General features: G+C 46.5%; 1 long non-coding RNA gene across 1 annotated transcript; it reads right to left on the minus strand.

Moving 5' to 3' along the window:
- Positions 1-1,377: 1,377 nt before the first annotated feature.
- LOC131486812 (uncharacterized) lies at positions 1,378-26,228 on the minus strand. Its single transcript, XR_009249460.1, has 3 exons — positions 26,119-26,228; positions 23,570-23,660; positions 1,378-1,707 (listed from the first exon to the last, which is right to left on the minus strand). It is a non-coding gene; the product is annotated as an uncharacterized LOC131486812 (long non-coding RNA).
- Between the last annotated feature and the right edge of the window lie 764 nt (positions 26,229-26,992).

The raw sequence follows: 26,992 nt of genomic DNA on the forward strand, positions 1-26,992 counted from the left end.
GTCGCCCTTCCTTGTATGAGCCCCAGCCCCCAAAGGGCCCACATCATGCCAACAATGGGGTGGCCTGGGGCCACACAGACCCAGAGTAGGTCTGAGCACCGCCCTTTTCCATCTGTGAGGCCTGAGCAAGTCAGGCCTTCTAAGACCACCGGCTCTCCCTCTGGTGAAAGTGGGGCTCACTCTTCCTCCAAAGCTGGTTTGGAGGATTAAATGATTACATTTACAAAGTGCCTGGCCAAAGTAGATTCCAAATAAGGGGCCTAAGGTCATAAGGGATACAGGATGAGGCTGCTGAAGGGATGGGGAGGGGGGCCAAGGGGTCAGGGGAGTGGGGAAAACTGGAAGGTAGGCTGAACCCAGAAGCTTCCCCACTCACACTCTTGAGACATCACCTTGGAGAGAGATTTCTGGTTGTCAGGAACCTGAGGGAAGGACCCGCTCCCACTAGAAACTGTCCTGGAAAGTGAGAGAGAGAGAGAGGGAGAGAGAGAGAGAAAGAGAGCCTGAGAGAAACAATTACCATAGCCATTGGCAGGCAGATGCCGGATGCAGTTAAGACCCGGTGCCTTAATTGGGGATTAGAGGCTGAACTTTACCGACGCACTGCCTCGGTGGCTTTGTTAATAGCTGGAAAATTCTCCATGCAGGTGCAGTGACCTTTTGTGAAGTGACCCAGAGGCTGGCTGGGCCCCAAGGAGCATCCTGCCCCCAGCCAGACACTGTGGCGACCTCCCCACCTGCCTCTCTCTTTCCCGCCACAAGTCGGTCTTGCCCTTTCCCACCTCCTGCAGCGCTGACCCAGAGGGACACAGAAGGTAGAAAGACTTATTAAGGACCTGTGCCTATTCATATGGTGCCACTTGATGGGGCTGGACAGTCCTGGTGTCCCCATGTTCCCTTCCTTCCCATGGGCCATTTGGTCATCATTAGACTTAATGAAACCACTTTAAAACTCAAAACCTGAAAGTTCTCTTTAAAATGCAGGTAATAATAACCTGTCTGCCCAGTTTCACATGACTCAGGTGTAAAGTCCCTTAACACATCGTCTTGTTTGATTCCCTAATGATCCTGTAGGTGGGAAGGACAGGAGATGCTCTTCCTAGATCCAGAGACAGAACTGGGGTGTGGAGGATGGGCAGCCCCAGAGTCGAGACCAGGTTCAGGTCTTCTGATGCTCAGTCCTTTCCCACAGCGCCCTGTGGATGAGTTCCAGGTGGAACAGAGCGGCTGAAAGCCAGGGAGCTGGTTGTGCTGGGAGAGAGCAGGTACAACTGATCAGGAGGGGAAGGCTACCGCCCTTTTCTCCACTTGGTCTTACTTATGGGCCACAAGTCTCACAGTCAAAGGACATTTAGGACAGAAGACGTGGGAGAAGAAAGTAAGCCTGAGAGAATATTCAGGAAACAAGAGTCAGAGCTCAGGGCCTGCCAGGAAAAGCAGATGGTCCTGCTCTGAAGCCCTTCGACCATAGACCACTGCTCCCCACCTGCTGGGCATGGCCAATCTCAGGAGCTGCACAAGGTGACCTCAGTAAGGCCTTCTTGATGGGGCCTCCAGAGTGTTTACCTCTGACCCGGCAACACTTCCTCTAATCCTCCCGGTTCTGGGAGCAGATTAACCAACCAGCCACCATCAGGGGTTGAGACATACTTTGTTGACATGCCTGGAAGTGGGATGATTCCCCTTCTGATTCGTGGAGCTCACAGCCTAAATGGGGAGCCGGGACAGACAGACATCAAAAGATGAGGAGTGATAACAAGATAATCTTCAATTTATTTGTGACTTTACCTAATTTGAAAGCACTTCATTACTAGGTATTACAACCTCCTTTATATTTGTCTGTATGTAAAAGCATTTAGCCACGTGCTCTGGAAGGCATAAACATGAAGCTATTGTCCGTATTATTATCATTATTATTTGGGTTATTTTCTACTAGACTATAAGCTACTGGACAGTGAAGCTGTTTTTTTTTTTTTGTCCTCTGCACCTAGTCCTGTGTATTTTGAGCTAAATACAGAATGAATGTTTGTAAATGTTCAGTGAAGGAAGGTCATTTAAATTTCATGAAAAGTCTGTGGAGGGATTTTCTTTCCTTTAAAGATAAGGAATCTGAGACACAGGTAGGAAAAGCAACAGAGCTGGGGCTGGAAGATAGTCTATGCAGGGTATAAAAGGAGGACATGAGGGGCGCCTGGGTGGCTCAGTCGGTTGAGCGTCCGACTTTGGCTCAGGTCATGATGTCACAGTTCATGAGTTCGAGCCCCACGTCAGGCTCTGCGCTGACAGCTCAGAATCTGGAGGCTTCTTTGGATTCTGTGTCTCCCTCTCTTTCTCTGCCCCTCTCCCACTCATGCTCTCTCTCTCAAAAATAAATAAACATTTTAAAAATCAATATTAAAAGAATAAAAGGAGGACAGGGGAATTCTGCAAGAAAGGTGGTCAGGGAAGACTTCGTGGAAGAGGCGCGGCTTTTATAGGCTTTTTCAAAATGAGCATCAGAGAGGCATACAAGGAACAGGAACCAATAAAGTGGAACAGCAAGAGAAAAATCCCGCAGAAGGAAGGATGCCTGCACTGCAGGAAACAAGAGTCCGGCACTGCAGGATTCAGAGCACAAGAGATCCAACCCAGCAGGCTAGCCCAGGATCAAGGCTGAGAGAGCCTGGAATGTTAGACTGAAGGTTGAGGTCTTATCCTAAAGCCCATTAGGGCTGGGGCACCACCTGGACTGCCTTCCACCAAAAGACACCAGCTCTGGGCCTACATCCATTCACTGTGGGGGCTGTGCGTTGGCCACTAGTACCAGACCCTGAAAGAATGGGAGTGCCCCCCCACCCCCCCATCCTCATCCCCGACCCCGCACAGCACAGGGCCATCTGCAGGGCGGCATGATTCATTCATTAGCACCAGGAAGAGAAGATGAGCAATCTGCCTCAGCACCTAATGAGAAAGATTGGAGCCCACGAGGTGCATGCTTATTACTGAGGGTGCCACATTAATTATGGACTCTGAAAGAGAAGGGGGGGGCCACTGGGAGCCTGAGCTGGGCAACATCCATGCAGAGTAAGGTGCATGTTACTCTGGGTCCAGCGTCCAGGCCTCACACTCAGCCCCCTGAGGAACGTTCACTCAGCTCTGTGTTCATTCATTTGCTCAGCAAATATTTCTCAAATACCGACTGTGTGCAAGGGACCTAAGGCCTGAAGGTCTGGGCCCTGGAGGGACCCCAGAAACTGGGGGCTGTTGGAGACAGATGCACAATCAGATACTTGGAATAAAATCTGCTGGAATAGACTCACCCAAAGCATGGAGTCCTAACCTAGTCTGGGGGTGACTTGGATGGGCAGGAGTTATCTGGGACTCCTTGTAAGTCTTGTAAGGGACTGGCTCTTTAACTTTCCAGCAAGGGGAACCACTGAAAGGATCAAGAAGGAGAGGCATGTGGTCAGATCTGCTCTGTCTCTCCCCACGACAGCAGCCCCGACTGCCTCCTGCCTCGTCTTGGGGCCTTCTCTCTCTTCTCCTTCAACCTGCCTGTCCTGGGCTCCCACCCCACAGGAATATACTGCATGGACCACGTGCTTACTTTGTTCCCCAACCTGACTCCAAAGGACTGCTGAGACTCCCTCTGGCCTAGCGGGGAGGCCAGCTGTTCCAGAACAAGAGCCACGGCGGGTCCTCGGATCAGAGCTCTCATAAGGCCTACTGTTGGGGCTATAGCACCTCAGAGATCACGTGGTTGGGGCCATGGAACACTGAAAGATCTAAGCCCCTGTCACTCTGATGCACCACTGTGTGCCCAGTGTTGAGCACAGGGCCTGGAGGAATTGTGAGTGAGTGAATGAATGAATGAATGTTTGGATCTCAGCTCAGTCATTTTCCAGCTCTGTGACTCTGCAAGGGTCACGTCACCATCTGAGTCTCTCCTTCCATCTCTGTAAAACACTGATTATAAGGTGCCCTGCATACAACTTGCTAAGATGATGAAATGTGGTGGCTCTGAGTCCAGTACAAGGCCTGACACTCAGGCAATACTGGGAAAATACGGCCCTGAATGTCTAAGTTCTTGTAGGACTGCATCTAAAGTAGACAATTAGACCACCTTGCGAGGCAATGAGCCTTTTCACAGGTATGGCCTCCCAGGATGGTCATTTTCGAGACACTTACTTCTGCTGAAATTGAGATTTAGGGAAATGTGGTGATTCAGCACAAGTCAAACTTCTGGTCTCTGATCTAGTCTTCTGTGACCCCCATCATTCAAGAACATTCAGCACATATTCATTGTGCTCCCCCAGATGCCGGGCACACCCAGTGTTCCCTCCTCTGCACCCCAAACACCCATCCTTGGGGACCATCTTAGGCTCTCTCCCCCCTCACAGGCTAGGAAAAGTGCACTGCTTGGTGACAGGTACAAGGTCACTGGACTGAGAATGGTGAAGTGGCCTCAGGGCCTGGTTTCCAACCCCCAGTCTGGGCTCCTGACTTATATAACTCCTTCCTCTCACTAAGCCCAGCAGTATGCTCCCAAGGACCTGAGGACAGCAATGATTACATTGCCTAGGCATATGGGGAGTGGAAGTGAGAAGGGAGGGAGGAATGAAGGGAGGGGGTACAGAGTACAGAAGAGGATCAGAGCTTGTTAAGACTCTATTGTCCCCCAGGCAGCAGAGGTAATTTAGCAGTGTCCTCCGGGAACATTCCAGGAGGTCTGAGTGAGGTGGAAGAAAGTCCAGGAATGATCTGGGGACGAAGCTCCTCCAGATGGGTATTCTAGGGTCAGCCCCAGGATCCTGGTCTGCTCCTGGGATGCTGAGTCTGCCTCTACCTCTATCCATCCTTGGGCTCCAGAGGGACTGTGTGGATAGGTGGGAGGCAGAGGAATGGAAGCAGGAGGGGGAGGGAGAGAGGGGAGTAGAAATAGTTATGTTGTCAAATCTCATTCTACAGTATAGCCTCAGGGGCAAACTGCGTGTGTGTGTGTGTGTGTGTGTGTGTGTGTGTGTGTGAGAGAGAGAGAGAGAGACAGAGAGAGAGAGAGAGACTTCTCCAGGGAAAAGGAACTAACAGGATGTATGTATATATATATACACACACACACATATACATATATACATACACATATATATATGTACATATATATATATATATATATATATATATATATATATATAAAGATTTATTATAGGGAATAGCTCGCATAATGATGGAAGTTACCAAATCCAAAATCTGCAGGGTGGGCCAGCAGGCTGGAGCCCTGGCAGAGCTGGTGCTGTAATTCAGATCTGAAAGCTGTCTGCTGTAGAACCAGGAAGAGCCAATGTTGGCGATGAAACCCAAAGGCAGTCTGCTGAAGAATTCTCTCTTACTCATGTGACACTGGTCTTTTTGTTCTATTCAGGCCTTCAACTGATTGGATGTGGCCCACCCAGTAAAACAGGGCAATCTGCTTTACTCAAAGCCCACTGATTTAAATGTCAATATCATCCAAACATACCTTCACAGAAACACCCCAAATAATGTTTAACTAAATATCTTGGGCACCCCATGGCCAAGCCAAGTTGACACGCAAAATTTACCATATCACAGAGTGTGTGTGTGTGTTTGTGTGTGTGTGTGTGTGTGTGTGTGCATGATGCTTGGGGGAGGGGTTAAGGGCATAGTGTCCCCTGCACCCACACCAGCTCCTGGCATCAGGAAAAGTCCCTGCCATGGCACTTAGTTGTGAGAAACCATGTCTCAGCCAGAAGTCCCCGGAGCAATCCTGGCAGGATCATGCTTAGACCTGTGACTGTGAGCGTGTTCCCATCTCAGTGTGGCACTTTGTGTCTCCCAGTGGAGGCTCCTGCATGTGGGAAGTGTGTGTCACACTGCGACTGGGTCTGGGGTCAGGGGGGTGGATGTGTCCCCCAGTGACAGATAGCACATGGCTCTCTCAACCCGGCCAGGAAAAGGGAGCATCTATCTGTTCCTCGTGTCCATGCCGCATGCCCCTTCCCCAGAGCTAATGACACACTGCTGTCCAGAAAGGCTTTCCCATTACCCTGAGGTGCAGGGCTGTCTTTGCGAGATCACGGAAGTGCTGAGTGGGAGCAGCTGACCCGAAGCACTCGGCACCAGGGTGGCAGGTCATCGATCGGGGCCCCCCCGTCCGGAGATGCGAGTGGTATACTTTCGTCAAACCAAGAAACATCACAGGGAACAGAGAGCTGGGCGAGCCCTGGCATCTTAGGGAGCTCCTAATTACTCAATGAGAAGTGCCACGGATGGGTCCTTTTACCCAAACTGTGCCACCTCTGCCACTCTTGGGGCCTATTTCCTGTGTTCCTGTCTCCGTAGAAACGGGCAATGGCTGACTTTCCCAAGGCCTCGCCCTTCTCCCTTGTCGGGTGGCGCCTCCATCACCACAAGCACATCTCTGGCTCTGGCTGCCGTGTTCCCCCTGATCCACTTGCCCGTCCTGTGCTGGTTTTATTTCTACAGCTTTGAATTAGTCTTGATTTATGGGCAAGCAAGTCTCCTTTCTTTGCTCTTTCTTCTTTCTCAAAATTGTTCTTGTCGTTTGTACCCTTGAATCTATTGTGTGATTTTGGAATCCGTTTTTCAGATTTCTGAAACATTCTACTGGGAGCGTGATTAAAATTGCACTGTTATAAAGGTTCATCGGGGAGAAAAGGTAGTTTTACGGTGCTTTGAAGTCACGAATACGGTCCATGTCTCCATTGGTTTGTTTTAATACAATTTTCTCCAAAAAGGTCCTGTATTTTTCTGGTCAGGTTTACTGGTTTGGGTTCCCCCAGAAAGCAGCCTCTGAGCCAAGGGTTCAAGCATCAACAGTTTATTGGAAGGTACAAGAAACACAGAGAGGAGTGATACAAAGGAGAAAAGCAGCCGATAGACGGTATGTTAATAAACCAGCTTCCCCACAGGTGACTCAAGCCCTGTCCTGCAGGAAAAATCTGGATCACCGTGCATAGACATGCCTCAGAATTACCCCAGCCAATGGGAGGGGGCCCTTCACTCAGTGATTAAGGACTGCCTTTAGGGAGAATATTCCCAAACATTTTCTCAGCCCTACCACAAAGAGGCAGGAGCTGGAATTAAAAAGAAAGAGTGACGGTAGCCCAGATGATATGAACACAGTGTCTGGGAGCTTGTAGGAAAGATCCTCTCTCTCTAGGTGGGAAAATCAGGGCAATGTGTGGAAACCAGAAGCAATTCAATTGGGATAAGAGCTTTCTGTCTAATCGAGCTGCCGTCTGAGGATATGGAGACCACCACACTGGCAGTTTTCAGGCAGAGACCAGACAGTATGCCAAAGATGTGATTCCATCATTGACAAGAAGCCCAGACTGGGGCCACGATTCTCAACCTTTTTCTGCAGAGATCCCCATGGTGATGCTATTAATCTGAGCTACTCATGCTAGTACAATGCCCAGCTCTTTCTTTTTCAGCCAAGGAGGCTAACAGAATTCAATTAAGTTATCAACCGTAACTTCAGATCCACTATCATTTACGTTCTTTATGAAATAAATCATTTGCAATTTTTATTACTTGGTTGTTTGTCCCCAACTGTGTGCAGCACAGACCCCAAGTCCTGGCAACACATCAGATGTCCTGGCCCCCTGGTTGGGAACTTCATGGCCAGATGGCCCCTGAGGGTACATCCGATGTCACCAGCTCCAGTGCATAGACAGACATAGGGGGTGGGGGAGCTATGTATGGGACCTGGCTCCCCAGTCCTGAGGGCTCCCCTTCCACTCTTGGCAAACTGCTTGATGTGTTTGGCAGTGTAATATTCTTCCATTAATTATTTGAGCCTGAGCAATCCTACAGGGGATCTCGGCTGGATACAACCAGATGGATCCTCTGTATAGAATCACTGTCAGAACATGGCTTCCAAGTGCTGATTTTAATTTGGGAAACTGAGGCTGACTGATGGGTCCAGGAAGGGAACCGAACAATTTCCTGTAAGGAGTGGCAGTGAACTCCCAGAGCTCTCAAAATTACTGGCTGCTTCTCTTTCCTCCTAACTCCACTAGTAAGCTCCTGTGTGTGTTGGGAGAGTGGGGAGTAATCAATTAGACGGCAGGCTGATGGGGAGAGCTGCCCCACTCACCTCCACCCACAGACCGGGGCATGGGAGTGGCGAGCCTCAGCCAGCCCTCTTAGACACACTTGTGATTCCTGATCAAATGCAATCTACTGCTTATAAAAAAAATGTCCATATCCCAACTGTTGCTTTTGCATATAAAGAACTCCCTGGAGAAGAGGTGGGATAGATGATAGGGGGATGTCAGAGCAGATATTACCTTATTCCCCAAGGTCTCTGCAGATAAACTTCTTTTCTTCACTTTGGGACAGACATGGTGTGGTTGATTCAATTCAATAAACATAGATAGAGCCTCTACTATACAAAAGCAGCCATTGTCTAAGACACTAGGATGAACTATCCTCAAAGACACGACAGTTTAAAGAGAGAAACAGGCAAGTAAAATATAATATATAAGTGCTAATTCGGTGTGATGTGTGAATATAGCAATCTTTCCTTCCTTCCTTCCTTCCTTCCTATAATATTTATGTAGCGTCTATCTTATCCACTTGCCAAGAACACAGTGCCATACATAACAAATAAAGTCTTTGCTCTCATGCTAGGGGGGAAGACAGACAACTAACAAACAAAAACATCTATAAAATAACTTGTTATGAACACAAGTAAATTGGTTAGAGGGTAACTGGGGGTGTTATTTTATATAGGGTGACCAGGGACAACCCCTCTGAGCAGATGACTTTTAAGCACAGACCCAAGTAACGTGAGGGAACAAATAATGGAAAATAAGGGAAAGAGAGTTTTAAGCCTAGAAAAGAGTAAGAGCAAAGGAACAAATGCAGAATCTTTCAAAATAAGGGGCTAAGTGGAAGATCCAAAGGAAGTTCAAGGTCAGGGCAGGAGAGAATGGAGAAAAGTCAAGGAAGGCTGGACTCTGAAGGATGCATCAGAGGGTGAGGCCCGGCAGGGGCTGGGAATGGAGCTGGTTTGGAAAAAGTCCACCTGCATGGAAAAGCCATTCAATTCAGGGCACCGCGAGTGTTCTTCCTGGGAACTCATGCTTCAGACCAAAGCCTGGTAGGATGGTTTGTGAGGCAGAATGTTCAAGAAGGGAGAGAGCTCGTGGCTGGAAACCAGGGGGCTCATTTGCTGGGACGTTCCCTTCCTGTTCAACTATTGGCTGTTCCATCTGTAAACATAAGATGCACACTCTGGCTCCCCTCTGTGCCAAATCTGTTGAAAGTCACGGAGTCCTTGCCAGGAACAGAGAGGATTCTGGGTTGTCAGGAGGCAGGGTTGCATCCGGTTCCCTACTTCCTGCCCCTGTGGGTGGTTGTCAGGAGCTGAGGGCCTGCTTGTGAGTGAGAGTGTTCTCACCCTCCCCTGGTCTCCCATCTCCGTAAGCTGGAAGACTCAGACCTCTCTGACACCTGGCAGGGCTTCTGGAAGCCGTTCCCCTGTTTCCAGTCCGGCCACCCTGACTGTGACCCCCTCCCCAGCAACACACCTGTGATGATCATAGTATCGGCCAGGACAGTCAACTTCCAGGGTGACCAGAGGCTGGCACTCCTTCCTTCTCCTTGAGGAAATCGCCTCCATGCAACAAGGCATATGTGACGCAGGAACACAAACTTAGCCTTCGTGAAGCAGAAGAGACCACGGGAATGTCACCCCGATCGTGAGAATCCAGCAGGAAAAGGGGAGAGGGGAAGCCCCAGCAATGGAGCTCACTGCTGTTCTTTACAGAAGAAAAACTTGCAAAATACATTTCCAAAAAGTGACATGTGAAACCTAAACTCTACGATTCCAAAAGCAGGAACAGAGTATCCGGGCGGTCCCAAGAGAGTCTCTGGACCCAATTCCATGAAGCAGGGAAGGTGGGACACAGGCCGGTGTCACACAGACAAGCCACGTATGTGAGAAACGGTCCATCTCAGTGACAGTGGCGAGGAGAGACGCTTTGCCCTATGAATTACCACATAAATGCCTGCCTTCCCCAGCTGCATTGAGGCAAAGCCCACACCACTCACGCACAAAACCCTGAGTCCTAAGGAAAAATTCTGGTGACCGGAAATGCGGTCCAGCCAGCCCCACACACATACCAACAGCTGGTTCAGGGAAAAACTCCCACCTTCCAAAGCCAGTATTTGAAAAGGAACCAGCACAGGGTCCATACCAAAAATGCAAGAGAAAGGGAAGAAAGAAAGAGGAAAAACAAACAGATGAAGAAGAATCAACAGTGAAAATGTTTTCACAGAGCCAAATAAATCATGACTAAGTATTTCACGTGATTTTTTAAAAAGAAAGTAATGAGGCAATTATCTCAGTGAACCCAAGGCAATGAACAAAGATATGAAAGAAATGACTACCTATTATCTAAAGAAATAGAAGATTAATGTATTATATAGAGAATTAATAGATACTGTCGAAAGAAACAGGGGATTAAGCATATTATATAAAGTTATGGTTACAATGGTAACTACCAGAAAAATATAGACTTTCTAAGTTACACAAAGTGGGGGATAGGGTGCAGAGAGAAGGGATAGGGTGCATAGTCTGCAGACAGAAAGTTTCATAAAGAAAAAAATTAGAAAGCAGAATGTAAAAATAACATTAGAACTAAGACCAAACATGTAGTCATATAAATCCATAGCAATGAGCTAAATGTATTTGTTAGAAAAAACTTCAGGGGCACCCGGGTGGCTCATTTGGTTGAGCGTCTGACTTCGGCTCAGGTCATGATCTCACAGTTCGTGAGTTAGAGCCCCGCGTTGGGCTCTGTGCTGACAGCTCAGAGCCTGGAGGCTGCTTCGGATTCTGTGTGTGTGTGTGTGTGTGTGTGTGTGTGTGTCTGCCCCTCCCCCACTCATGTGCGTGGGCATGTGTGTGTGCGCGCTCTTTCTCTCTCTCAAAAATAAATAAATAAAAACGTCTAAAAAAAATAAAAAATAAAAGCCACACTTAGAACAAAAGGATCTAGGGGCACCTGGGTGGCTCAGCTGGTTAAGCGTCTGACTTCAGCTCAGGTCATGATCCCTCAGTTTGTGAGTTTGAGCCCCACATTGGGCTCTGTGCTGACAGCTCAGAGAATGGAGCCTGCTTCAGATTCTGTGTCACCCTCTCTCTGCCCCTCCTCTGCTTGTGCTTTCTCTCTCCCTCTCTCTCAAAAATATAAATAAACATTAAAAATTAAAAAATTAAAAATGTATGTATTTCCAACTCCATATCCTCAACATAGAGAAAATATCTTCACTCAAAATGCATCCAAAGTAAAAAGTACAAAATTCATTCTCTGGTCATACTATACTAAAACCAGAAATGAATAATAAAACCAAACTAAAAAAAAAATACGTTTAAAAAATAAACGTTTAAGTCTTTTTAAAACAACTCTTAAGGGGTGCCTGGGTGGCTTAGTCAGTTAAGTCTCTGACTTGGGCTTGGGTCACGATCTCACAGTTTGTGAGTCCAAGCCCTGAGTCAGGCTCTGTGCTGACAGCTCAGGGTCTGCTACGTATCCTCTGCTTCCCTCTCTCTCTGCCCCTATCCTGCTCGTGCTCTGTCTCTCAAAAATAAAATAAACATTAAAAAAAAGAACTCTTCAGTAAAAAAAGAAATTCAAATAAATATGACAGAATATCTAGAACATGAAAATTAAGGCGATATATATAAGTCCTACTGGATACAGCTAAAGCAATATCAACAGGGAAATTTATTTCATTCAATAGTATTAGTAATCAAGGTGATAGAAAATAAATCAAGTAAACATTCAATTCTAGAAGCTATAAAAATAATAAAACAACCTTTAGGAAAGCAGAAGGGAGGATTTAATAGCTGAGAGCAGAAATAAATATATTAATTTAAAAAGGAAAATGTTAGAATAAATCTGAGAGCTGGCTTTAGAAGCATAAATAAGTAAGTAAGTAATCTAATTAATAAAAAAAAGAAAGCAAAAGTCTAGCAAATAAGGCATATGGAGTGGAGGAGGGGGGGAACTATGTGTATAAAGGAAATTAAACCAGTACTTTACTCAATTCTATGTAAATACGTTTGAAAATTTCAAGGGAATGAACAATTGCATAAGTCATGTAATAATCTGAATTGATTCTATAAAAGATAGGAAATTTAAACAGACTAATTACGAACGAGCAAATAGAAAAGGCTAGTAAACTTTCTCTTCATAAAACTACTGGGCCAGAAATTTTTATAAGGTGAGTTTTTAAGCCTATTTTTAAAAGAAGAAAAAGAAAAAGAGTGATTCCTTAAAATTTCTAGAAAGAAAGAAAGAAAGAAAGAAAGAAAGAAAGAAAGGAAGGAAGGAAGGAAGGAAGGAAGGAAGGAAGGAAGGAAGGAAGGAAGGAAGGAAGGAAGGAAGGAAGGAAGGAAGGAAGGAATGAATTCTACCAGGGGCACCTGGATGGCTCAGTCTGTTAAGTGTCGGACTTGAGCTAAGTGTCTGACCTTGGCTCAGGTCATGATCTCACAGTTTGTGAATTTGAGCTGCACGTCAGGCTCTGTGTTGACAGCTCAGAGACTGGAGCCCGCTTCCGATTCTGTGTCTCCCTCTCTCTCTGTTTCTATCTATCTATCTCTCTTTCTGTCTGTCTCCCTGTGTCTCTCTCCCCCACTTGCCCTCTCTCACTCTCTCTCATAACAAACAACGAACCAACCAATAAAACAAGAATACATGAATACTCCCTCAATGCAATAAAATACATCTTTCTGAACCTGAGTTTAATGTGGAAACATCAGAAGCATATCCATTAATGGTAGGAATGCAGAAAAGATGCACACTATCTCCAGTGATAACTCCATCCGAGAAATCTCATCAATGCAATTAGGCTTAGAAAGAAACAGATTTGTAGACATTGGAAAGGAGAAGGCAAAATTTTCACTATTGTCAAATGGGAGGTCCAAACATAAGTTTCATAAAGAAAAAAATTAGAAAGCAGAATGTAAAAACATTAGAACTAAGACCAAACATATAGTCATATAAATCCATAGTAATGAGCTAAATGTATTTATTAGAAAAAACTTCAGGGATGCCTGGGTGGCTCAGTTGGTTGAGCGTCTGACTTCGGCTCAGGTCATGATCTCACAGTTCGTGAGTTCGAGCCCCGCGTCGGGCTCTGTGCTGACAGCTCAGAGCCTGGAGGCTGCTTCGGATTCTGTGTGTGTGTGTGTGTGTGTGTGTGTGTGTGTGTGTGTGTGTGTTTAGCCATTGGAAAGGAGAAGGCAAAATTTTCACTATTGTCATATGGGAAGGTCCAAACATCTAATGGGGAATAAAAACACCAAATAAACCATCATGAGCAGTAAGAGAACTCACTAAGCTGGTGGGTACAAAACTCATATACAGAGCTTTCACGGAAGCAAACAACAATCTGAAGGCTGAAGAGAGGATAAGACTCCATTTACAACAGCAAAAAATACACATATGGATAAAGATGAAATACCAAGTAATAAAAATTAATGATAGATGTGCAAGACTGGTGTGAAGAAAACTAAAAAACACAAAAGAAGGCTTGAACGAATGACGAGGCATGCTATGGTCTTGGCAACATTCAAGATTATAAAAATATAAATTCTCCTAAATCTATGAATTAAAATTGATGTAAAAAGTACTGTCCAGCTGTTTTGAAGTTCATGTGGGAAAATGAACAAAAAACCCAGGATACTATGAAAAAAAAATAGCAATGAGATGGCACTAATCTTTATATTCAAATACATTATAAAGCTACAAAAATGAAAGCATTGTGATATGGTATATGAATATTCTGACAGATCGTTGGAATAGTATAGAAAGACCAGAAATAAACCCAAATCACTTGGGGAATTAATACATTATGAAGGAGGCATCACAAGTCAGAAAAGATAATTTTTTTTTTTTTAATGATGCTGGGAAAATACGATGGAAACTCCCCCAAAGACATTCAATTGTATTCATACAATACCTACATAAGAAGAAATTCCAAATGAGTAACAGTTTTATTTTTTTAATGTTTATTTATTTTTGAGAGAGTGAGTGAGCAGGGAGAGGGGCAGAGAAAGAAAGAGGGGACAAAGGATCTGAAGCGGGCTCTGTGCTGAGAGCAGAAAGCCCCATGCAGGGTTCGAACTCGCAAACCATGAGATTACCCGAGCCGAAGTAAGGGCTTGGGCTCAAACTGACTGAGCTATCCAAGCGCTTCCAAATGAGTAACAGTTTTTTTTTTTGTTTTTTTGTTTTTAAATTTTTTTTTTCAACATTTTTTTATTTATTTTTGGGACAGAGAGAGACAGAGCATGAACGGGGGAGGGGCAGAGAGAGAGGGAGACACAGAATCGGAAACAGGCTCCAGGCTCCGAGCCATCAGCCCAGAGCCTGACGCGGGGCTCGAACTCACGGACCGCGAGATCGTGACCTGGCTGAAGTCGGACGCTTAACCGACTGCGCCACCCAGGCGCCCCTGAGTAACAGTTTTAAAGGCAAAACTGAGGGGCACCTGGGTGGTTCAGTCGGTTTGGGCGTCTGACTCTTGATTTTGGCTCAGGTCGTGATCTTGAGGTGGTTGAATCGAGCCCCATGTCCAGCTCCCCGCTGGGCGTGCAGCTTTGCTTCAGATTCTCTTTTTCTCCCTCTGCCCCTCCCCTACTTGCACTCCACTCTCTCTCTCAAAAATAATTAAATAAAAAATAAATGCAAAACGGATACCTTAGTGATGCCAGAAGAAAACATGATAGAACTTCTTTATCGTGTCAGAGTATGAATGAACTAAAAATGACGCAGATATCAAAAGCCATATAAGAAAAACTAAAAAAATCATTAACAAATGTTTTTAGAGACCGGCATAGCAAAAACCTCCACACGTGAGATAAAAAGACAAAGTAAGAATTGAAAAAATATTTGCAAGTCATACTACAACTCCTTTAGTAAATAAAGGTCCACAAATCAATGAGAAAAAAAAAAACAACAACAACCCTAAGAACACAATAGGAAAATGAACAGAATTATTTGGAACAGTTTGCTGAAAGGGAAATGTTAATGGGTTTTAGCATAGGGGGGGAAAAGTGCTTAACTGCACACAGTAAGAGAAATGAAAAATAAAACTATGCAGAAGTACCATTTGCTGCCCATCACATTGGCAAATACCAAAATGCTAGCTATCGCTGAATTACTCTCTTAGACCTTATCCCAGTTTACAGTCTCTCCAATGACGTGTTTCCAAACATGTTCACCAGATTCACACAGTGTTGGTGGAAGTGAATTAGTGTAACTTCTGTGGAGCTTAGCAATAGCTAACAAAATTAAAAGCACATGAACTCTTTTGACCCAGAAATTCTACTTCCAGAAATTTATCTTTAGCTATACTCCAGCATGAGTGAAATAATGCTTGTAACATTACAAACACTGTAACAGTAAAAGCCTGCACATTAGGAAAAGACTAAAGAAAGTGCCTTTACACTAATGAAAAATTATAGCCAAAAGTGGGGGTAGAAGTGAAATATAGTGTTAGAAAGTATTATCTCCACTTGTATAATAATAAGACAGAGAGTACAGGTGTTTTCTTGGACATACATAAACTGTCTTAAAAGAATGCCTGAGAAACCAGTAACATTTGTCACTGCCAGAGAGAAAACCTACTTACTTAGAGGACAGTGGTAAAAAGAAACAGACTTTTCTTTATGCACATAATTTTAAATGTTCTGAATTTTGAACCACTCGAAGGCTGTACCTATTCCATAAACAGATCAAAACTGTTAGTAATTCTTCCACCTGGATTTATTGAGTGCTTTCTATGTTCAGTGCCCTTTGAAGATGTTGCAAGCCTGATTCCCATATTACCCTTACAATAACCTTATAAAATATCCTTCTTTCCAGGATGAGGAGACCAAGGCATAGAGAGTTTAGATAGCTTACCTAACATCACAGAGCTTACCTAACATCACATCGAAAGCACCCAGCACCTGAGCCAGGATAGAACCCCAGTATTTCTACTAGAGAAACTCAGAAGCCCCAGCTGTTTGCCACTGAGGTACACATTCTGTCTGGACCACATTTATTTGTGGAATGCCTACAAAGTGGATGGTGTATTAATACAGATCAACCTTGTCCTTTCCAAGAAGTCCCTCCTTTCCGGGCACCCAAACTCCAAAGCAATTCCTCTGGTTGGTGCTATACTTTCTGCGTCCCCTGTAGACAGGTGCTGGGGCAGCACGAGACAGTATTATCCTTATCTCTTCCTCTTTCTCCCTCCTATTTCCCCTGCACCAAATCTCACATTTGTGACTTCCTAAGCCCCTCTCCCGTGTCTCCCCCTGGTCCTCATTCCAACTGCCTTGGATCCTTTCAGGCTGCCATCAAATCATAACTATGTTTTGGCACAGTCTCCTTATTCAGTGGGTAGCGGCCAGAATGATGTTTTCCCCATTGCATTATTTTCTACACAAGTAAACATGTTTTATCACCGAAAATTTTAAATGCATTTATGCACAAAGAAGATGTCTTTCTAACGCTCTCCCTTGGTCTCAAAGGATTAGGGCATGACAGACGAGCCTTCAGGTTCTAGGTTTTCTTTGCTCATCTCTTCCTTCTGGACGTGTGGAACAAGGAACTACCTCTCATTTTCGGGTGGTGTCAAAACATTTCTTCTCTCTGGGCCTTGGCACACTCTATCTCCTGTGTTTGGAATCCCTAAACTGCAAATCCACCCAGTCAACTGCCATTATCGCCCCAAAACTCAGCTCCAGTGTTCCTTCCCCAGGGAAGCCTTCTTTGCCCCCCAAGTCTGACTCAAATTTCTCTCCTCTTTGACCCTGGAGGATCCAAGGCAACACTCAGCCCAGGTACAGGTCACACACACGATAGCATTATCTGCCTGTCTGTCTGTAGCCAGTGATCCGTGGGCTCCTTGAGAGCAGGGCTGGTGTCTTGGCCATCTTGGTATGTTTGCTCACGGTCTGCACAGTGCCTGGTACTGGTTGGAGTGACTTACTACTTATTGAATAACTGACTGAAATATGTTAAAGCTACATGTACCTCCCAGGACTGCTCTTATTTTCTAGACTTTGCCTCCTCAAGTCCCCACTGCGCCACAACTCCTGAGGCTTGCCCCCTGGTACAGTCCCCTCCCACAGTGATGCCAGACTTGGTCATGTGACTTGCTTCAGCCAGTGGGACTTTAGCAAGCATGATGCAACCAGAAGCTGGATTAGTGCTTGTACACCGGGGCTTGTCCTCTGGAAACGCACCCCTCTTGGAAGCTGCCTGCCATGTTGTAGAGAAGCTTAAACTACTGAAAGATGGGAGACCACGTGGATGAGGGAGGACAGGTCATCTTGGATGCTCCGGTGCTATCTGGCCCCCAGGTGAACGTGGCCTCATGAGTGATCTCAGCTGCATCTTGTAAAATAAAAATCTCCCAGCTGGGCCCAGTCAACACACAGAACTACTAGCTACAAGGCGTCACTGTTCATTTCAGCTATTTGTTCTGATAGTTTTGGGGTGATTTTTTGAGCAGCAACAGACAATGGAAACTACCATGCTCATGACTTCCACCATGGCAATACAGCCTCCCCGGTGCCCTGGCTGGTCACTGCAGCTGCCCCATGTGCCAAGGTCATTTGCTGGAACCATTCATCGTCTGGGTCATTTGCAGGCTGCCAGAACCCAAGTGAGAAAATTGGAGCCCCCAAATCAAAGCACAGCCATAGTATAGAAACATGGGAAAGAGCCCCAGCTGTGTCTGAGTGGGAGAGGTGTTTGTCAGGGAGAAGAACAAAAGATCAGGCCGTGCTTGATGTGGCCTTCCTCTGGAACCTCCTCACAAGGACACTTGGCCGTGAAAATGCATTAACTACAGCCTTCCAGGGCTTTTGATGTGAGAAAAAACAAAGTCGTGTTCTGTACCACTCACTCCATGCAGAAACCCAAGGGGGATATCCTGGGCTCTGGCCCCTGCTCCCTTTGTCCAGCATCCCTTTGGGCCAGGATTTCAGCTTATGGGCAGAAGGAGATGAGCTGCCAACCCAGAAAGAAAACAGCAGATCTAGGAGTTCTGAAAAGCAGGGGGCCCTAAATGAAGGGATGTCTCCTGTGGGTTTATACACAGTATCCTCTCCTCCAAGATGAAGCTAGATTCCCTTTTGATGCCTTGTGGTTCTTACCTCAATTGTAATTAAATTGTTTGTAGTGACTCTCCCCAGTAGAAAGCTCCTCGAGAGCAGAGATTGTATCTGCCCTACTCCACGTGGTAACTACTTTGCCCAGCACACAGCATGGCACACAGTGGGTACTCAGTAAGTAGCTTGGGCTGAATGAATGAACACATTATGCATATGCATATAGGGCTTCTTAACCCTGATGCCGATGATGACCCAGTCTCCCACCTCTGTGCTTCCGCGCAGGCTGTTTCTGGGCTGGAACTCCCTTCTCTCCTCATCCATTTGGCCTCTTTGCTAGCTCTGGAGACATGAGCTAGTTCCAAGCCTCTCTGATCCTCAGTCTGCTCCTTCGTATATGGGGACTAGCACCCTCCCTTGCAGAGAGAGTACAGGCTGAGATCAGAGGATGCCTAAACATGCCTGGCACACACTCAGGGCTCGTGGGTTTTTTTTGTACTCATCCTATAACTGGGGCTATAGCTTCTAGCTCCTCAAGGAGGGCTCCCTGGATCAGCGGAATCCTGTCACCTGAGTGCTTATTGGAAATGCAAAATCTCAGGGGTGCTACTTGGCTCTGACTTCTGGCCAAGATGCCTGTGACCATTTCTCTGTGCCATGTTCTCTGCCCCGGGTGCTGAGAAGCCAGAAGTTATCTTGAGAGTCACCCTTATCATGAGAGCCCATAGGGGAGCAGGGCTATGTTTCTCAGACTTGAATGTGCATACATATTTCCCGGGGATATTGTTAAAGTGCAGATTCTTTTTTTTTTTTTTTTTTTTTTTTTTAATTTGAGAGAGGAGAGAGCGTGTGAGTGGGGGAGAGGGACACAGGGAGAGAGACAGAATGAGAGAGTGATTCTTTTTTTTTTATGTTATTTATTTTTGAGAGAGACAGAGAGAGAGAGAGAGCATGAGTAGAGGAGGGGAGAGAGAGAGGGAGACACAGAATCCCAAGCAGGCTCCAGGCTCCTAGGTGTCAGCACACAGCCCGGCATGGGGCTCGAACCCAGAAACTATGAGATCATAACCTGAGCTGAAGTCAGACACTTAACTGACTGAGCCACCCAGATGCCCCAGGGAGAGAGAGAATCTTACTCATACTCAGCATAGACGCTGGAACCTGATGGGGGGCTCCGTCCCACGACCCTGGGGTCATGACCTAAGCTGAAATCCAGAGTCTGACACTCAACCCCCAAAATGCAGATTCTAACCCAGTATGTCTGCTGAGGGACTGAGATCTTGCATTTCTAACAAGCACTCAGATGACAGGATGCTGAGGATACAGAGAGCACTCTTTGAGGAGCAAGACGCTACGACACCAATTACAAGATGAGTACCAAAAGGACCATGGGGCAGCCAGGGTGGGTGGTCACCGGAAGTGCCGGTGGACATTGGGGGTGACCGTGGTTGAGGCTGCTCTAGTGAACCCGTCCCCCTGGCTAGTGGGTAGTGGAACCGAACACTAGTGGCTCTAGGGCGCCCCTCTAGAGGCCAAACAGCTGAACTGCAGAGAACGCCTGGAGGATTTCATTTCCTGGTGGTGGTGGTGGTGAGAACCAGCCAGGAAGCCTTCTCCCCGGGAGTTTGCACATTTTCCCAGCTACAAGCCTCTGAGCCTCTTCTCCCTGCCCCAGTACTACAGGGCAGTGGAGAAGAGCACTAATTGCAGAAGGAGGCCAAACGACAAACGTTATTCTGATGAACTGGAGGTCCTCCACAAGCACTACTCCCTAGTTTGGGTATATATTCATTTTTTAAATTCAAGTAAAAAAAAAAAAAAAAAAAATATATATATATATATATACTATATATATATATATAATATATACATATACATATATATGAAGATGAAAAAACATGTATATGTATATATATCATATATATCATATATAAAAAATATATATCATAAAATATCATATATATCATATATAAAATATATATATCATATATATGACTTATTATTTTTTAAATTCAAGTGCTGTTAACTTAGAGTTTTATATTATTTTCAGGTAGAATCAGGTTTTATCCTGGATCTTTGTGCCAAAAGCCCTTCCTCCTTACGCCAGTAACGAAGGTCGCCTACAGCAGCTCCTTAACATAGAATCACTCTGGCGCCCTCTGGAGGTCACTCCTCCATCCTGCCCCCTCTCCGAGGTCCGCTCCTCTCAACACCGTTGCTCTCTTCTTTTCTTGTGTGTAAGGTCTGACACCCTGAGAAGACTCTAAAGTGACGCCGAGCTGAGTATTACAAAAATCCCCCCAAGAATGGAAATAACGTGGAAGGCCTCTCAGCCCACTCCCACAGCATAAAGACAAAGGGAGGAGGTGACAGCCCCCTCCACCCCCACCCACCCCCTCGTCGGCCCCAGCTGTCTGTCTGTGTCAAATGTTCTCAGCAGAGGTTGGGGGCTTCAGCTCCCCACACAAAGAGAGTTCAGAGCTGTCAGTCCCTTTCCCACGATACACTAGGTGCTGAGGAGCAGGTGATAATTGTAGCTCTGTCACCCTTGTCACCTCTGAGCGGGCTGGGTTTTTTTTTTTTTCTTTTTTTTTTTTCTTTTTCTAAAAACAAATGTTGTACTGCCTGGAAATCAAAGTTGGAGTTTCTGCAGGCCACTGCTCTTTCCGCTGAAACCTGGATAGGGAAATGAGTCCTGAGAGATTTTTGGTTTGACCTCCAGGCAGGCCAGCCAGGAGCACTTCCCTGGGGAGGAGCCCCCTCCCAAAGCCCAGTGCGACCTGGCGTGTCAGATCTCCACCTCCCTCTCTCTCTGTCTCTGAAAGAAAACTATCTTCACCTCTTGATCTCTGTCCTGTGCTTTGTAGAAAACGCACAAGAACTCTCCCTCCACCTTCCTCCCTGCTGAGACCCTTCTCATCTCTGAGGGACTCTCATGCTCTGACCCAACATTTTCGAGGCCACCTCTCCTCTCCAATTTAGATGCTTCCTGCTCTTCTGATGCTTGATGTAGGACTCCACTCTTCAGCCTCACCCTGCCCTCAGGGCACACTATGGGATACCTATGAATGTCTGTGTTAAACGCTAGCAGTGAGACTAAAACATCCCAGAAGCATGTACTCAGATTTTCATACTCAGATTCACACACATAGATGCAAACGGAAACAGTTCCCCATTAGAACAGATGCCGTTGTTCATAATAATAGTATCCCAAGTTAATTATGTTACCACGTGCCACGTACTGCGTTAAGCGTTTACCTACATTATTTCCTTTAGTCCCGGATGCCCTATGAGAGGCCCATATGCCCATATCACCACCTGTATCACCAACCTCTTTACAGGTGGGAAAAAATACAGCGTAAAGATGATAGGAGTCTATCCAAATCTCAGAGCCAATGAAATGTTGAGAAAACACTGGAATCCACGTGTTTGTCTCTAAAAACAAATGGTCTTAACCACTCCTCTACATTGTCTACCTCATACAAAGTCTCCTAATGCTGCGTCACGTAAAATTGCACACACACGGCAGTCTAATTCTTCTCAGAGCCGTACGGTTTCATATTAGCTAAACACACTCAGGTGGAGATCCAAGTTAAGTCCCTCGCAAGCTGTCACAGAGACAATTCCAAATTCCTAACAAAAATAAAACTCACGGAAATATTTCCCAGTCTAAATTGCCTAATCAATCTTATTGACAACTACTTTTCATTGCAGGACCTATCACTGAGGGAAAAAGCAGCGAACATTCAATACATTCGTGGCTTGCCTCAGCAATGTAACCTCTCGGAAAGCAGAGGTTGGGGACAGAGCACAACATCTATTTGGAACCTAATTCTGCTCCAACGAGGGTGAATTGCTTGGTGAAAGAACAAGGGAAAAAAACTCCTGAGGAATCGTAGCCAGGTCATCTCACAGATCACGCTATTCGAGGGGGAGAAGCTGGGCACGGTCTCACGTGTACCTCGGACATTACGAAGGCAGATTACAAAAACCTCTGCAGGAAAGAGGCTGGTCCCATGACTTTATGCGGGAAGACAGCTCTGGAGAGATGACTTTCAAAACTGAAATTCCGACAATCCAATTGCAAATGAATCCAATGTGGGAGAAACGTGGTTGCACGGGATGACTACAAAGGAGTGACACAAACCTTTAAGTATCATGTTAGCAAGGCTGAGGCCGGAATGAGCCAAGGATGGTGACATAAAGCACCTTCCTGAGGAGAGTCAGAGCAATGAGAACAGAAGGGCCAGATCCACCTCTCAAGGGCTGATGTACGACCATGGGTGATTTCCCTAACCTCTCCAAGCCTCAGTTTCCCCATCCATAAGATGGGACTAGTAGTTCTTACACTGCAGATGTGTTGTGAGGATTACATGGAATGACGCATTCAAAGCAAACAAATAAACAAAACCTAGAACTTTCTCAAAAAGTATCTGCTGTCTGGTCCCTCCTATCCTCCTAGCACTAGTGGTTTAACATGAACAAAAGCAGCCCTCTTGAGCTCCTGCATTGCCTCCATCTTCCTATCGTGGACCAAAATCTTCAGATTAGGACATCTAGGGGTGCCCGGTGGCTCAGTCAGTTGAGCATCCGACTTTGGCTCAGGTCGTGATCTCTCGGTTCGTGAGTTCAAGCCCCGCGCCAGGCTCTGTGCTGACAGCTCAGACCCTGGAGCCTGCTTCGGATTCTGTGTCTCCCTCTCTACCTGCTCCTCCCCTGCTCACGCTCTGTCTCTCTCACTCTCAAAAATAAATAAACATTAAAAAAAAGAACATCTAGAATGAACACCAATAAGGAGAATTTACCAATCCGCACAGCATGCAGATTGTTGAAATGAAGTTATACCTCTTGACCCAGAAGAATTATATTCAATGGGTGGAGGATGACACGCAGAGTGCTCCCATGCTGTTGGGAACCCTCTAAGAGTCCCCTAGTATAAGGAAAGGGACAAAAGGCATGCCTGTTACATAGCAAGCCCTCAATTAAAATTTGTTGAATGTTGTTGTAACGGGCAAGAAACAAGCAAATGCCTTAATCTTCCTAAAGGGACAGAAGGTGTGCCTGAGTCCATCCCAGGATAAATTCCAGATCTGCTTATTTAACAGGGAGCTTTCAAGCCTTCGGGAAGAGCTGCCATGGTCTCCAGCATGGGTCCATCAAGAACCCGCTGCACCTGACATCTCTTGTTTCCTTTTCTGATAGAGTTGTTAGATGAAGAGCAGAAAAGAGCAGTATCTCTTGTTTCACGATTCCAGATGGAGAAGTGGGATGTGATAACAATGCCGTCAGGGGCTTAGTAACTGACGGGACCACCATGTGCAGAGACAGGAGATTAACTGCCTTGGTACCAACCTGGAGATGGGGCTTAGTAACTGATGGGACAACCGTGTATAGAGACAGCAGATTAGCTGAGTCAGTACCAACCTGGAAGCCTCAGGCAGGGCGTTCTTCTGGATCGATTCCGGTCAACCTTTTTCTCACTGTCCTGGGAGAGCACAGATGGATGGCGGGTCAGCTGTGAAGGAAACACAGAGGGGCAATCTTTGTATTGCTAAGGATCCAGCTCCATCACACCAGCTGAATCATGGTCACAAAACCACTATCGTTTCCACAAAATCTTTCCTTTCTTCACTCTCCGGAGTTCACCTGAGCTCTCCCCCTCGCTTCTCCCCTCGCTCATTCCCTGAATCCCTCCACTTGCCAAATTCACCAGTTTTAACTCCTAAATAATTCTCAGACTTTTCCTCTATGTTCAATCCCACTATTCCTGCCCAAATGTAAGCCCTTATCAGCCAAGGGTTTGGAATCCAATCGGAGATCCATATTCAAATCCCAGTCTATGTGATCTTGGGCAAGTTCTTTCATGGTTTGAAATTTTGGCTTCCTTGTAGGCAACATGGGGGGATAATACTAATACCCACCTCAAGGGTTGTTGCAAGATATCTGAGATGATACTTGCAGAGTGCTAAGCATTCAGTAAACACCAATTAGTATTACTGGACAGTCGGGATGACCTCCCAGCTGGTCTATCCACCAGCAGGTCCACCTTCCTGCATCACCTGCCTCTTATCAGAAGGGTGGTCAAATCCAGAACCTATCAATGATTCTGCCCAGAGTAAACACCTTTACATGCACGTGCGTACACACATGCACAGGCACAGATGTGCATGTCACACACACACACACACACACACACACACACACACACTCAGCATTGCCCCAGGACACTTTCCTAGCCTGGTACATACAGCCTTCCCGACTTCTCCAACCTGCAGCTATAACTGTCCCCTGGTTCCCCTGCACAGGTGGTTTTTTCTTGCCTTGAAGCTTTTGAGAGATCATTTCCCTCTCCCCGGAATACTTTTGTCTCTTGTCTATTCAGCAACCTTCAACTCATCCATGAAAATGCAGACAGGTGTCTGCCCTCTGGGAAGACCTCTAGGTCCTCTCTCGGTGCCCGACACTTTTCATGCCTATTACAGACATCTTGGAACCTCCACACCCTCCCCTGCAAAACGATGCTTAAAATACCAACCCCAGGGGGCGACTTCATGAGAACTGAGTGAGATAAAATACTCAGCACATCTAGGAGAGTGGACTGCAAGGAGAATGCTGATGGGGCTCAAACCTTTCACCTGCATGTGGTGGGGAAGTGGGGTGCTCACTGTCTAAGGGGAGAGAGCGGGCAATTAGAATGTGAGCCCTGATAATGATAAATAACCAATGAAGTGAGTAAGTCTGTCATTCTCTCAGGGCCCCTTCTTCGGGCAATGCATGTGGGCACTGTTTGGCCAAGAGCTATACCAATAGGCAAACATTGTTTCTTCCAAAGGAGGAAGTCTCTTTCTTTCTTTCTTTCTTTCTTTTTCATGCTTATTTATTATTGAGAGACAGAGAGAGACAGAGGGTGAGCAGGGGAGGGGCAGAGAGAGAAGGAGACACAGAATCTGAAACAGGCTCCAGGCTCTGAGCTGTCAGCACAGAGCCCGACGCGGGGCTCCAACTCACAAACCACGAGATCCTGACCTGAGCCAAAGTTGAACGCTTAACTTACTGAGCCACCCAGGCGCCCCAGGAAGTCTCTTTCTTGATCGCACGGATGCCCTGCATTTTGGAAGGACAAAGATGAACACACCTCCCCTATCCCCAGCTCACAGAGGGAAGAAGGGAGTAGGGTGTGGGGGTTAGATGCCTCCCATGGTGCCCCAGCCCATCAAACTACAGCACCTGCTTTAACCGAGGTTTAACCAGCTTGCTTATACCTTGCTTCCCGAGGATGCTGGCAGCCAAGTGGACCGGCCAGAGAAGTGTGCTCACTGCTCGTGATGGCAGGGGGGCACCAGAGAGCCCGGGTCAATCCCAGCAGACAAGCTGGCCTCTCTCGCGCATGCCCATAGGATATTCCATAGCTGTCTGTGCACCAGAGACAAGACCAAAGACCTCCACTTTCTCAGGAGCTTTGAAAACCATATAAGGAATGGACTTCTTTCATTCAAGGCCATGAAACTGGTGCCACTGGGCCAGGCACTAGCTTAGACCAGGTAGGGAAAGAAGTCAGACTTCATCCAAATGAAAAGAAGGAAAAGTGACCCGTATCAACCCAACGAGCAGACATGCTGTAGACAGGGAGAACAGAGGCACTGGAGTGACAGACTCTTCCACAATAAGCAATGGAGATGTCTGCTGTTCAGGGCAGGACAGCGGGGAGCCCAGGACTTGTTTCTGTAAAGCTGCTATGCCCATAGCAAAAGCCTGGGTCGACCCGAGAGGCCAGGACAGCTGCAGATGTACACATGGCAGCCCAGGGCCAGGAAGCACATCCTTATCCAGAAAGGGGGCTGGGCAGCTGGCTCTGACAGAGCCTGGAAGTCCCTCTGGATCTGGCAGTGAGCAGGGCCTGATAGCCTAACACCCCATCCAAGCAGGATCAACTAGGATTGGTGTCAGTCAAGACACATATCTGATTAACTCACCAACTTTTGAAATTGGTAGAGTTTTTCATCTTTGCTTCACAATCTCTCTCTCCAAACATATCAACCATGTAGGCCATGCCGAGGATAAAATGTTTCTCCCTCTGGGAGATCAACGTACCCCTAGAGGCCAAGTGAGGTCACAAAAGCCCAGCCACAGAGATTGGTTCAGTCAGTACTTCCCCGGGCACCCACTGTTTGCCAAGCCCTGTTCCACACAGGAAGGGGAAACCATCAGCAAAGCAGAAAGGGCCCCTTCTCTCTTGGGGCCAACGTCAGGAGGAAGGAAACAAACAATATGTGCTAAATGAATATTATAAAGTGGATTCAGAGTAATAAGGGCATCCAAGGGTGGCCGTGGGCACTTCTCTAAGGAGGGAAAGAGGTACCTTGGAACTGCGTGAGCAGAAGCAGCTGGTCTTGTAAAGCCCTAGGGAGAAGGAACAGCAAACACAAAAGTCCTAAAATAGGCCCAAGCTTGGAGAGATGGAAAAGCAGTCAGAAGGAGAGTGTGGTTGCTCCTGATAAACAAGGGGGGCAGGGCCAGGAGGTGAGGTGAGGGCAAAGAGGCAGACAGGCTGGCAAGGTGAACCCCAGGGGGACCTCGCCTCTTTGCCGTGGGCCAGTGCCCAGCTGAGTTCTTGGCTCAGAATGTGTGCTTGATAAACACTTGCTGAATGAACAAACACATAGGAGCAGGCCCAGGTTAGTGACAAATGGAGCAAGGCAGAGGGATGCGATTGCCGGTGGCTTTTCCATAGTGGACCTCCTCTGATCCACATGGGCCAGGTCCACGTGGGCTCCCCACGTGGTTCTCCTGGCAGGGAGCCATCACTAAAGTAGACAGGAACAGACCAAAATGAAGGTCTTTGAGTTA

This window comes from Neofelis nebulosa, chromosome 10, assembly GCF_028018385.1.
Source record: "Neofelis nebulosa isolate mNeoNeb1 chromosome 10, mNeoNeb1.pri, whole genome shotgun sequence".
Taxonomy (NCBI): domain Eukaryota; kingdom Metazoa; phylum Chordata; class Mammalia; order Carnivora; family Felidae; genus Neofelis; species Neofelis nebulosa.